Raw genomic sequence first — 13,263 nt, forward strand, 5'->3', positions numbered from 1 at the left:
TCCCCCTTGCTCCCCCCAGCCCTCCTTCCCTCGCTCCCCCTCTCCAACTTAATGACTTCCACATGGGCCTCTGGCATCCCGAGCCAAGCCTCCCAGCATTGTCTGAAATCTCCAAATTTAGAAGAAATATGAAAATTGTCAAGCAGCCCTTCCTTAGGGGGTAAAAGCAACACTCGGCTGCGCGGCGGCGGGTCGCGGCGGTGGGGCCACGTGACGGCACCCCAGCCAATGGATCCCCTCGGCGCCCCTGACAGCGGTGCCCGTCGGCAGCCTGGCCTCCTCCTGCAGCTCATATAAGGTAAAAAGAAAAAGGTTTTCCAGCTTCTGAGCAGCCTGGAAGGAGTTTTTCACCGAGGGCTCCCATGCCAGCCGCTTAAAAAACCCTGGCTGGCAGCGCCGGGGTCCCAGTGGCGGGTTATAATGTGCCAGGAGGAGGTGGCGGGCGTGTGCCCGCGTCCCCGCGGTGCCCCACTGCAGGTGTGGGGCGGCAGGTAGGTGCCTGTGCATGGAGGGAGCGGGTGGCCACACGGGCGGGTGCGCTGGGTGTGTGGGGCGACTGGCTGCGTGGGGCGGCAGGGACGGGGGACGGTTGGTGCTGAGTCTCCCCGGCAGCATGGGTGCTCCTGCTCTGCCTGGTGCCTGCCCTGGGCATGGGCAGGGCAGGCGGGCAGGAGGCAGGGGAAAGCACAGCTCCTCCAGCATCCCCCTCTGCCAGCCACGGGATGCTCAGCCCAGCCGGCTGCGGGGAGGGGGGCAGAGGTTACCCCCCAGGTGCATGGACGCTGTGCTCGAGGAGGGAGGGAGGCGAGCGGAATGTGGCCATGGGGTGCCGGCAGGGAAACCTGCTGGGCACGGAGCTGGCGAGGAGTGGCCAGAGCTGCCTTGGGGCCAGGCAGTCCTGAGCAAAGAGGTTCCCCCAAAAGCTGTCCCTACAGCTCCGTCCTGGCCCTGGGAGAGGAGCTTGGTGGGGCTTGCCCAGCTTTTTGGAGGTGGGGAAGGGCCCTCCCGGGGCTGGGGGAGGAATTGCTTTCTGCTCTGTGTATGTCTAGGATGGAAAAAACAGGAAGCCGGAGGCGAGCCTGGGCGGGCGGGCTCCCTGCGCAGATGGGGCCATGGGCCGCTTGCTCGGCTCCTCTGGCCGGCCATGCTTCTGCCACTTTTTGGGGAAACCAGGCTGGGGAGGGGATGGGGCCGGGGCTCACCACCAGAGGCTTGCAGGGTGCTGAAACCACCCTACCCGGTGCACTCATGCCAACCAAGACCATCCCGTGGCCCGCAACTCTTGAATGCAGCCCCCAGTGCCAGCCCAGCTTGTGCCGCTGCCTCGCTCTGTCCCCCTGGGCACGGCCCCTGGCTAGCACCGCTGGCGTGCTCTCAGCCGCCGGCGTTTCCCTGGCTCCGTTGCTCACGGGGTGAATGGTTGCCGCGTCCTCATCCCCCTGGAGTTGCAGCAGTGGCTGCCAAACCTGGTTGCCCTGTGGGAGCCAGTGGCTGAGCCCTGGCCACAGGACTGGTGGGGAGGGCACAGGACGTGCAGCAGGCGATGGCAGGGCTGCTGACCCCATATGGCGTGAGGGTACGGACACGGCTTGTTCCTAGACAGCCTTGGGCTTAGGCCTTGCAAAGGCTCCCCGAGGCTCTCTGGGTCGTGCCTCCTCCCTGCCCGTCCCTCGCAGCACACAGTGCTGCCTTTGCCTGGATTATGGCTGGCTCTGCACCTTCCCTCTGCTCCCAGGGCACCAGCAGTGGCTGTCCCCTCCCAGCGGGTCACCTGGGGACACCGTGCCCAGCGAGCGTGTGGCAGCAAGCTGCCATGTCCCCCTGACTCCCTCCTCTGCAGGGCAGCTCCCACCACCACAGGGACAACCACCAGCTGTCACTCGGGTCCAGCATGAGGACAGTGGATCCAGCCAGGGTGCAATGCCATCCCTGGGGGGGCAAGCTCCCGTATGGGCTGTGTGTCCCTCTGCAAAGGGATGGTGACAGTAACCAGGACACTGTAACCTCTCAGGGCAGCCGTGGCCACCATGGTCCCAGTCTGTCCCCATCCCACTCTGTCTGAAGGGCTTCCTGCTGTCGCTGGCTGCTCCCAGGGAACTTGCGGCATCTCGGCACTGAGATGCTGCATAGGGGGATGGGGAGCCACCAGCATGACATGGCCTGCATCCTCATCCCAGCGGTGGTGTCCCCAGCATGGAGCTATCCTGCCTGCGCCTGCCCCGGCTCCCCAGCCAGCCAGGGTGCCCTTCCGAAGGGCAATGCCATTGCCTCCCCTCTGCCGGCTGACAGGAGAGGAGTTAATTTCCAACAAACACAGGCAGACGCCTCCGCCAAAGATTTCCCAAGGAGTTATCAGCAGGAATTTGGGGAAGGCTGTGTCTAGACAGGCTGCAGCTCTGGGTGGCTGCTGGATAGAGTGGCATTTCCCTCCACGCTTGTCAAGAGGCAGTCTGGAGATGATTAAGGGCTTTTTTTTTTTTTTTCTTTTCCTTTTCTTGGTCTCCTTTTCTATCTGAGAACTAGCCTTGTTCCTCATCAGGCTTTTCCAAGGCTTGTTCCTCCACACCCCCAGTGAAACCTGCTTTTGCTCATCCCCAGCATCCTGCTGCTCCTCCTCTCCTGGGGCTGAGCTGGGGAGAGCCAGTGGTGCAGCCTGCCACAGCTCCTGGTGAACAGGGCCACGATGAGCCATACCGTCCGCCCGCGGCACGCTTTGCCTCCCGGCAGGTGAGGGCTCCTGCCAGCAGCGGGCAGGCGCGTGGGCACTGTGCTCAGGTGGTCACTGCCGTGCCTTGGCGAAGGTGATGGGCGGTGGCGTGGCACAGGCATCCTGCAGGCAGGAGCACAGGCAGTGCAGGGGGCTGAGCACTGGGCTCGGGACCTTAGCATGCTCCCTGGGGCGGCCCCAGCGCCTTAACCTGTGTGGGGCAGAAGCAGCAAAAGCTTGTCTTCATGAGTGAGCCGGATTCAAGCAGCAAACGATGAGGCAAGAGGCTGGAAATCTGAGCTCTGGAGCCATTTCACCATCCTTTGACCTTGGCTGGGAGCACACGGAGGAGGCAAGCGGAGCAGATCCTGCGTGGGGGGAGGCTCCAGCCGGGGGGGATGAAGCCCAACACACGTCCCGCGGCTGCAGGCCAGCGGGTGCTGGGGGAGCACTCGCCGCTCCTGAACCCTGAACCCCTTTGCCTGCCCCGGACCACGTACATTCACAGGGCTCATCTCAGCCCCGCTTCCATGCCTGGCTCTGGCCTCCCCCAGGTAATGCGGACGTGCTGCCTGCCCCGCTCTGGGGCTGTCCTGGGGAGCTGGGGCAGTGTCTGCCGGCCGGCAGCGCCCGCCAGCTGGGCTCAGGGAGGGCGCAGGGGAGTAGGGCCTCCTCCTCCTCCCCTACCAGCCACCAAGGGAGTCACCGGCCGGGAGGTGCCAGTGCTCCCCCAGCCCCTCGGGGTACCCCATCCCTTTGACTCAGGGCAGGGACAGCGAGTGCGGGGCCAGGCTCATCTGGCATGGTCACGGAGATAAAGGGCAGACACTGGAGTCAGACCCTATGCGGAGCCAGGGACACAGTTACTTGGGGGGAGACCGGGCTTTTCTGTCCCACACCCCAGCCAGCCTGGGCAGGGAAAGGGTCCGGTGGGTGACCTGGGCTGCCTCAGGGACAGACACGGACCCTTCCCGGCAGTGGCAGCCAAATCCCCAGTGCGCACTCAGCCCGTGCAGCCGGCAGAGCTGAGCATGGAGCTGATGTGGCCGTGCAAGGCCATGCCAGCGCCGTCCTGGGGCAGGGAGAAGCAGCGGCATCAGGGCAGAGCTGGCCTCTGCAGAGCAGCACAGCGGGAGCCCATCACAGTGCCGGTGCAGCGGGGCCGGGCTCCAGCGCCTGGGCTGCAGCTGCTGCGAGTGAGCATCTTCCCGCTGCTGGGTGGAGGTGAGGGACAAAGCTGCTTTGTGCTGGTGGACAAGCCGGGGACAGTCATGCTGCCCGTGAGGATGGGGAGGGGGCTTCTGGAGGGCTGGCAAGCCTCTGGGGCCAGCCGTGTGCCCGCATTAGGTGCATGCTGTGTGCGGCTGTCAGCTAGGCAGGTGAACAGACACATGTGCGATCGGGCTGAGCGAGAGGCAGCCAGCCTGCCCGGGCTCTGCTTGATGTGAGACATTGAAGTAGGAGGTGCTGAGCACCAACATCTTCCCTGTCCCGCTGTTGCTGAAGCAGGGAGGCACCGTGCCCTGCAGTGCCAGAGCCGCAGGAGATGGTCAGCGTGCCAGGAGGCAGCGTGCTGGTGGGGCTGCCCGGGGCACGGCCAGCCCTGCAGGGCACCATACTGCTCCGGGCAGCAGGCCATGCCGTCTGCTCTGGCAACCTGTCCCCCATGAGTCTCAGGGGGCTCGTCCGAGGCTGAGGCTGTACTGGGACGGGCGTGCGACAGCCCTATTAAGCCCCTTCCCCAGCGGCTGCAGGGAGGTGGGACGTGCTGGCAATGCTGGAGGCTTCCCACCCCGGGGCAGCAGGGTCTGTGAGTGCCGGCCAGCGGCGTGCAGGCAGCCAGGTATTCGCCCCGAGACTGCTGGGAGGGAGCGCATCTCCTCTGCTCTGCAGGGACATCCCTGTCATGGGCAACAGAGGGCTGGGACGTGAAGGATGGCACTGCCTCTCTCTGGGCTGGGCTCTGCTGGGAGGTGAACAAGCAGCTTCCCTTGGACAAGGGATGGCAGCGGTCAGGGCCTGTGGGACCCGCCATGCCGTGTGTGGGGCAGATGCTCCGTGGTGGCCAAAAGGTCACCCTGGTGCTCGCCGTGGGACTGACTTGCTGGTCGCTGGTACCTAGAGCAACATCTCTCTCTTCCAGCCTGGCCTTCTTACCTGGGATCCCTCATTGCAGATTTCCCCTTCCTTTTTTTCCCTCCCTTTTCAACCTTAGTTTTTAAATTTCATTTTTATTATTCCCCACCTCCAGCCCCCATGAGCCCCACCGCACCTGAGCAGAGGAGCTACACCGCTCACCGCACCCGCTGGGCGCTCCCCGGCCAGCCCTGCCGGAGGGTCTGCCGGCTCCATGGGCGCTGCAGGGAAACGGCGCCTGAGTATCAGTCCTGACGTAACTTTTGTGCTCCATCGTTTTCCACATCTCATCTCCTGCTTGCTGGGAGCTCGACCTATTTAGGGCATTTTCTTCTAGCGTCTTTTACTGCTCGCCTGGGCGGGCAGCAGGCAGGGCTGGGAAAGCTGGGGCCTGCAGGGGAAGTGATTTACTAACTGGGCTCCTCTCATGTCCAGGCGATGCTGCACACACACCCCCGCTCCCCTCTCCCTTGCTGGAGCAGAGATAAGATGATAAAGCCTGGATAAGCAGCCAAGAGTGCTGGAGCTTAATGAGCTCCAGCCACACCACGGCTGTGCCTCCATGAGAGGAGAGGGAGCCTCACTGCTCCCTGCCCACTCTGGCTCCAGGCTCTTTGCCGGCCTCGTGTGAGCTCCTGCGTGCCCACCATGCCGAAGAGCGTCCCCTCCGCCAGCTCCTCTGGCCAGCTCCAGCTGGGAGCCATGCAAGAGCGGGCTGAGGAGCAGAGCCCAGGGAGCAAGGAGGATGCTGGAGCAGCTGACCTGCACCGCTTGGGAACAGTGTCCGTGGGGAGCTCTCCCCGCAGTGCTCTGGGTTCCCACCAGCCCTTCCCAGTGAGGGCTGGAGGCGGGTGACGTGACGGCCTGTCCCCGTTGGGACTTCACCCCTGCACCACTTCCTCTGGACTGGGAATGTGACGTGTAAACAGAGCGGGAGGGCTGGTGCCGGCACCCGCTCCCACGCTCCGTGTGCCCTGGGGCCAGCACTGGGGACACCAGGTGACAGCCCTCGCCGGCAGGCTCCCTGTGCCCCCAAAACACCTTTCAGTGGTGGGCTGGGGAGGGGGCCCAGGGCACTCTGCCAGGGGGTGAGGCAGCTCTGGGAGGAGGAAATCAGCTAAAGATGGGGAGATGGTGGTTGGTGGGCTGGGGGCAGCAGGGAAGAGCAGAGGCCATGGGAAAGGTGATGACCGGGCTGCTGTGTGCCTTGGCTCTTCCTTAGCCATGCTTCTTCCAGCCATGAATCCCCCTCCTGCTGCTCCTGCCCCTCTGGAGGCTCTTTCTCACCCCCGAGCCAGGCTCTGGTGTTGCTGGAGGGTTTCAGCCCCTCGCCGCAGTGGCTGGCACCGGCGGCTTTGCTGGAACCAGTGGGTTCTGCATGGCGGCACAGGACTGGGCACAGTGGTGGCCAGGCAGGGTCGGCAGGGTCAATCCACTGCCCCGGGGTGACAAACAGGGACATGTGAGCTTGCGTTTGCAACCCAGAGGTGGCAGAGGCCTTGTCTGTCCCTGGGGTCCCTCCCGCCGTCCCCACCTTGCCACCATCCTGTGCTTCAAGCGGGGTGCGGAGGAGCCTGGCTCTCCACAGAGACACCAAATTAGGTGATTTCTCCTCACTCTGGCACCAGGAGAGGGGCCGCCTGCCCTGGAGGAAGGAGCACAAACCAGATGCGCTCGCCCCTCTGCACCCATCCCCTGCTCTCAGCCCCCCAGACCTGCTCCTTTGTTCTTGGCATTATAATTTATCCCAGCAAAACCCAGCGAGAAAGAGCAGCATCCCCTTGGGCCCCCTTGGCTCGCCCCCAGCATGGGAGATGGGGGCCGCTCGGTCTCCAAATCTGCCTTTTTGACCATAAAAGGGCAGGCACGCCGCAGCCCCGGCAGGAGGATGGGAAAGGGAAGGCAGAGCTATTTATAGCTGAGCATCAGGACCTCAGCCTGAACTCGGGGTTAATCAGCCTGTGACCAGATTAGGATCTCCCTTGGCCCCTCCATTTTCTCATAAACCTTTGATTTAATACCAGTGCTGGCGAGGGAGGGAGGGAGGAAGGGAGGGAGGAGGCACCTCTCCTCTGTGGAGGCCACCATTGTCCATGGGGGACGGGATGGAGATGCTGGGGGATGGGATGGAGGTGCTGGGAGAGCTGGAAGGCCCCAGTGGGAAGGAGCTTTGGAGCTGTCCTGCCACCAGCTTGTGCTGCAAAGTGACAGCGAGCAGCATCCCTGTGCGAGGGACACCCAACAAGCAGCAGAAGCTGCCCTGGGGTCAGTCCCTTAAATTTCTACAGAGTCGAGTGAGTCCTTCCAGCAAGAGCACGTTCCCCTCCATCGTCCCAACCCTCGCCACCCGGGAGGGGGCACCTGGGGGTCCTTGGGCAGGATTTACCTTGCCTGGTGTCACCCAGCAATGAGTCCCTCAGCAGCGGGAGGTGGCATCAGGGCTGCTTGGGTAGCTGGTGACCAGAACTGGATCAAAGCTCGGCTGGGGCAGGGATGGAGCCCCGATGGCCGGTGGAGATCAGGCTTTTGGGGGCCAGGAAGAGGGGAAAAGGCGCCCGCATGGGCACTAGTGCCTTCCGCCCTCCTCCAGAGAGTGGGCCAGCCCGGAGCCACTTGCGGCAGAGCCCTCCTGGCCGGGGGTTCAGGCTTTCCTCAAAAGCCCAGGTCTGGCCTCGCGGGGCTGGGGAATTTCAAGGAGGAAACAAATCCCAACTTCTATTAAAAAAGGACATTTCCTGCAGCAGCGGCCTGCCTGGAGAGGGGAAAGGGCACTGTGTTGTAACCGCGGGGAGGGCCGAGCTCTGACTCAGCCCAGCACCGCCAGGGAGGCAGCTCGCAGCCACCGAGTGCTCTCCCGCCTGCTCCCACCCTGCCGGCACCCACTGGCAGCGGCAGGGCGGGCGAGCAGGGGAAGCAGCTCGGCAGAGGCAACGGCTGGAGGTGAGCAGCGGGTAGGAGCAAGGGCAATGCCAGGCAGTGCTGGCAGACCAAGGACGGAGCCAGGGGACTGTCCTGGGGGTGCACGCGGTGCCCCGGGCACCCTCCAGAGACCCTCGGCTGGGGGATGCAGTGGCGACTGGTGGTCCCCCTGGCATCAGCAGGACCATGAGTCCAGCCATTTGTTATTCTGGTTTCTTCTTCTGAAGCCACATGGCGTGTTGGTACCCACGCAAGTGAGGGGACGAGCAGCCTGGGGCTGGAGTTCTCTTCCTGGCAGGCACTGCTTGGGGGACACTGGTGTCCCCCAACATGGAGGTCTCCCAGCAGCAACATGAGTGCTGGGGAGCAGAGAGTGGTGGCCACAGGGCATGCTGGTGGCAGCCTCCTTTCCTCGGGAAACCGGGATAAAACCGAGTGGAGACAAGGGGGAAAGGGCAGGCCCTGCAGCGCTGGCTTTTTTGCCCCATCTTGGGATAGGGAGGCTGTGATGGGGACATCGGGGGGGAGGATGGGGGTGCCTCCCTTCCCCCGAGACCTCCCCTTGGTCAGGGGCGGGCGAGCCCCAGCAGATGTTTTGCCTCCAGCCTGGCGGGATGCGCAGCCCGGCGCATTCCTCCAGCCTTTCTCTGTGTTTCTTCCCCCACCACCACCTCCCTGGGGATGGCAGCTAAGGTCTCCTGGCCCCACGCTGTGGGGGTAGAGAAGGCTCCATCCCAGCTTTTCCCACCAGGGCCAGGGTGGTGGCAGGGAGAGGACAGGGGCCATCCCCAGACCCCCTGCAGGACTCCCCGCATGCCTGGGGATGTGCCAGCCACCCACCAGGAGCGGGGAACATGCCCTGCGCCATTGGGCTTTGGGCACACATGGCTTCGAGAAATAAAAGGGAGGCCTTTGAGTGGCTATCATAGGGTGTCTTGTGTGCACAGAGCTGTTGGCATTGCTGTCCTCAGTCCTGTGGGGTGCTGGGCACCCAGGGGGACCCCATAGCAGCTGCCTGGGAAGGGACCTGACAGCTCACGGCTCCACACCATCATGCTGACTGCCACCCTCTGTCTCTTACAGGCTCAGCCACGGGAGTCCCTGGGGAGATCAAGGCTGCCGAAGGCACATGACAACTGTACAGTCCTGGAAACATGGCCAGTGGCAAGAGACGGGCAGAGCCGGCATGCCAGCATGCTACCAGCGTGGGGACCACCGCGTGCCCTTTCCCTGGGCACAGGTAGCCACATGCTGCGGGCAAACCTGCCCCTGTTCCCTACTGCCCAGCTGTGCAAAGGAGGGCTGGCTCCCAGGGGCTGGCTCCCTCGGCATGCTGTAGTGCCACACATCACTCCTTGCTGAAAGCACGGTGGCCCCTTCCCAAGGGTGTGCCCAGGGCCAGCAGTGGGGCAGAGACTCTGCAAAGGCATAGGGTGGCAGGAGGGTCTCTGCGGCACCTCCCCTGCTCCAGGTCCCTGCAGCTGTTCCCACACTTGGCCGGGGCTCAGGGCTGGCCCAGCCACGGCTGGTATAGAGCTAACCCTGTGCCAGCCAAGGCTGCTCCCAAACCTCCTTCCTGACTGACGGATGCCACAAGCTTGGGGCACCACAGGGCTCTTTTCCCCACTTTTTCCTACCAAGAACCGGGGGCAGCAGACGGGGGAGCACAGCACATTGCATGGGGTGATTTCTGCCCTGGTTCCCAGCTGGGCGCACCCGGCCAGGGGGCCAGTGCCGGATGCAGGGGCTCACGCCAGAGATGCGCCATCTGCTTCTCGTCAGGCTGCTGGGAGCGCCGCGGCTGCTGGGGCCTGGCAGCAGGATGCGGTTGTGATAGATGGTCTGTTTATCACGTTTCGGCTCTACTCAGGATGTTAGTGTTCGCCTGCGAAAGACATTTTTGGGCTCAGCCACTCCCTGCATCCTCCCTCTCCTCCTGCTTCCCCCGCGTCCTCACCCTTGGGCTCAAGCCCACCCAGACCCGAGGGCGAAGGTCCAGGGGACATCCCTCCCACAGCCCCTGCTCCTTGCCCATGGGAAGGGCTGGGCTCAGCCCTGCCACCCTGGGAACAGATTGGGCCAACGTCTGAGCTCTGGAAGCCGAGGCTGAAGTCTTCCCACAGGTGCTGGCCAGCTGCAGGCTCTCCTCTGATGGGGACTGGGCCAGGGACTGGGACAGGGACAGGGGTGGGGAGGGGCAGCAGGAGCTTTCACACGCTCCTCATCCCCCAGGGCGGGGAAGGGGCAGAGGGCAGGGAGGGATGTGCTGTGTGATACCCACAGCCCCATGCTGTCCTAGGTGTCCTGGCCCCATTGAGTGGCAGCCCTGGGGGGACTCCTGTCACCCTCACCCTCTTGCCCAGCTCTGCACCAGCTCTTGCAGGGGGGTACATGGATTTGGAGGCAGAAACCCCCCCATATGTCCCTATCCCTGTCTGTCCCTGCAGAGCTGGGGCCAGGCTGAGCTACCAAGCCTGGGTCTGTCCTGCCATTGTGTTGGGGCCGGGCATGGGGGATGCGGGCACATGGCTTGGGGAGGGACACGAGACCTCTTTGCCTGCACCCAGCCAGGCAGGCAGACACACAGCCTTGCCATGGCACGACCCATGGATGCACACCAGCCGCAGCAAGGGTGACGGTGGGCTCCTCCATGTCTCCCAGCCCAAGGTGCAGTGCTGCATCTCTGGTCAATTGGGAGTCTGAGATGAAGCACTGTAGCTCGGGAAGGGAGGAACTGTGCACCCTGGGGACCTCCGGGACCCCCCACCCGCTGGGACAAGTGACGCAAGGAGAGCTGAACCCTGGCTACAGGAAAGGGCTCACCCCAAAGCTCCAGATCCCTGCAGAGAGCAAGGGGGAGAGGAGGGTGGGGAGGTTTCTCCTTACAGCGGAGGGACTCCCGTGTCTGCTCAGGACCCCCGGCCCGGTGCTGGGCACCAGTGGGAGGGGTCACACAGAAAGGTAGGAGCCTTGTGCGGCAGGGGGACAGCAGGGACACGGTAGCAGCACTCCCCCATCAGCCACACGCGGCGTCGGATGCGCGGGGCTGGCGGAGAGCCCAGGTCGCCGTGCCCTCAGGGTCCAGTTTTCCCAGGAATCCCTTAGGCACTACGTTGGGGATTCCTGGAAATACTGTTCTTGGGGCCACGGCTCGGCGGCTGGAGATGGCCCATCCCATGGGGAGCCACAGCCTGCAGATGAGCCGGCGATCGAGGTACGGGACCGCGTGGGGGGCTGTGAGCAGGAGGGGGACCCCCTGGCTACCCCAAAGGTGGGGAGGCAGGCAACCCACCCCAGGCAGCCCCAGCTGCCCCATGCCAAGGGATGATGGATGTCCTCATGGGTCACCGCTCCTGCCTTGCGTGTGCCACCTAGCCACCCTGGGGTCAATAAAGTTCTCAACTCCCGAGTGACTCTGTCCTGGCCGGTCCTTTGGGGCTGGGAGTAGGGTGGGAGCCTGCAGTCTGGTGCCAGCACGGTTTGGGGCACGAAGGAGGCACAAGAGCCACCGGTGGAGCACAGCCCCAGGGGGATGCCGTCTCTCCCTCCTGCTCTGTCCCCCGCCACGTCCCCCAAGTTCCCGGCCCTGCCGTGCTCCTGCAGAGGGAACCGATGCACCGCTCCTGTCCCTGCTGCCGGCAGGCAGCGGGAGCGTCCCGTGTAGCTGCCGCCTTGGCCGGCGGCTGGGATCTCTCCCTGCAGCTTCCCGGGCACTCAGGTCCATCCCTCATTAATCACGACTCCCTCGGCACCGCCGGCACCCGAGCCCCGGCTTGCTGCCCTGCCCGCCCCCCGCCCGGGAGCAGGGGGCCCCGTGGGGCCGCTCCCGGGACCCAGGAGGGCGGGGAGCAGGAGCTGCCGGCCCCGCACGCCTGCTCTGCCCTGCGGCCCACTGCCTGCACGGGGCCCTGCCTGCACAGGGCAGGTGCAGGCAGGCGCAGGATGGCGGCGGAGGAAGAAGACAGGTGCAGCAGGCAGGCGCAGGCAGCAGGCAGCAGGCAGCAGGCGCAGGCAGCGTGGCCGGGCAGGGAGGCCAGGGCGGACGGCAGGTGGCAGTGCTACCTAGGCCGGGGCAGGCAGGCTGGGCTGCCCGTCCTGCCCATTCCTGCCTGCTCTGCCAGCTCTGCCGACCCCTGCACCCCTGCCAGCCCTGGAAGCGGGGAGCACCCAGCAGGCAGGCCCTGAAGGTGCCGGGGCTGCCTGGCTCCCCCCGGGCACCCTCACCGCACGCAGCTGCAGAACCGTCCCCACGTCACCAGAGAAGCAGCCAGTGTCCCCTTCTTCGCCACGCACCGCTGTCCCTGCGTCCCCACGTCACCAGAGAAGCAGCCAGTGTCCCCTTCTTCGCCACGCACCGCTGTCCCTGCGTCCCCTCTCCAGCTCATGCCCTGCCTGCCTCGATGCCAGCCTTGGATGCGGGAGATACAAAGTCTGTCCCAGGTGGGTGCCATGGGGACCGGGACCCCACTTGCCCCTCCTCCGGTTACTGTTCATGGATGAGCAATGGATGAGCCCCCCCAGCTGTAAGAACCATGCGGGGTGAGGGGCAGCACTGGGCGCCAGGGAACACAGCGGAGGGCCGGGCTGGTCCCCATCTCCCAGCCAGGACAGGCGAGAGGCCCTAATCCTTCAGCCACCCCCACCCCCAAAGGCAGCCAGACCCATCCACCCGCAAGGTCGACAGACACCCACGTCAGGGACAGGTCCCCATGGACAGCCTTGTGATGCCAACACAGCCGCCGCACCAGGCCGCTGGCATGGCGCACCCTGCACATCACGCAGCCCTCTTCCCACCCGGCCCGTTCTCGGCTCCCCAGCCTGTGCCGAAACGCCACAGGGCTAACCGCCTCCGCGCCCGTCCCGCTGACTCAGCAGGGCGCAGCCGGCAGCACCCAGCCCATCCCGGTGGGGCTCACTGCTGACGCAGGGCCGCACATTGCCCGTGCTCCCCACACCTGGCACCTCCCCGCGGGCACCCTCCCACGCGTGCCCATGTCTCCTCTCCACGGCTGGCAGGGAAGAGCTGGGCAAACCATGCCTGCGTGCAGCTGGTGCTGCCTGCGGTGCTTGCTGCTTGCTCTGCCAGGACCCGGAGGCTGGCAGCCCATTTGGGGAGCTGGAAGGGACACTGGGCTGCTGCCGTTTGGTTTCCTGAGGCTCCCAGTGGGGTTTGGGGTGCCTGGGATGGGCAGGTGGATGGGACAGGGCTGGGAGGGCAAAGAGATCCTGCCCAGAGGGGCCACTCCAAAACCCAGCCGGGAGAGGGCAGCGATGGGGAAAGTCCTTCCCGTCCTGCACAAGGAGGAAAAGTGGAAATCACAAAACCTCTCTGGAAATGACAAGCCAAAACCCAAACCCAACCTCCCCGCCCCAACAGCACTGTTGGTTTGCCGTGGCTCCAACCACTCCATTTCAACCCTTTCCAAGCAGTTTGTTTTGATTTCGGTTGTTGGGGGGGTTACATGACATGCCGGTGCAGGATGGAAAGCCATGTCTCTCTC

The 13,263-nt window shown here is 64.6% G+C and overlaps 1 long non-coding RNA gene across 1 annotated transcript; it reads left to right on the forward strand.

Moving 5' to 3' along the window:
* Positions 1 to 304: 304 nt before the first annotated feature.
* On the forward strand, positions 305 to 11,172 carry LOC140656855 (uncharacterized). Its single transcript, XR_012044162.1, has 2 exons — positions 305 to 491; positions 8,846 to 11,172. It is a non-coding gene; the product is annotated as an uncharacterized lncRNA (long non-coding RNA).
* The last annotated feature ends 2,091 nt before the right edge of the window (positions 11,173 to 13,263 follow it).

The sequence above is a fragment of the Ciconia boyciana genome, chromosome 9 (genome assembly GCF_034638445.1).
Source record: "Ciconia boyciana chromosome 9, ASM3463844v1, whole genome shotgun sequence".
Classification (NCBI taxonomy): domain Eukaryota; kingdom Metazoa; phylum Chordata; class Aves; order Ciconiiformes; family Ciconiidae; genus Ciconia; species Ciconia boyciana.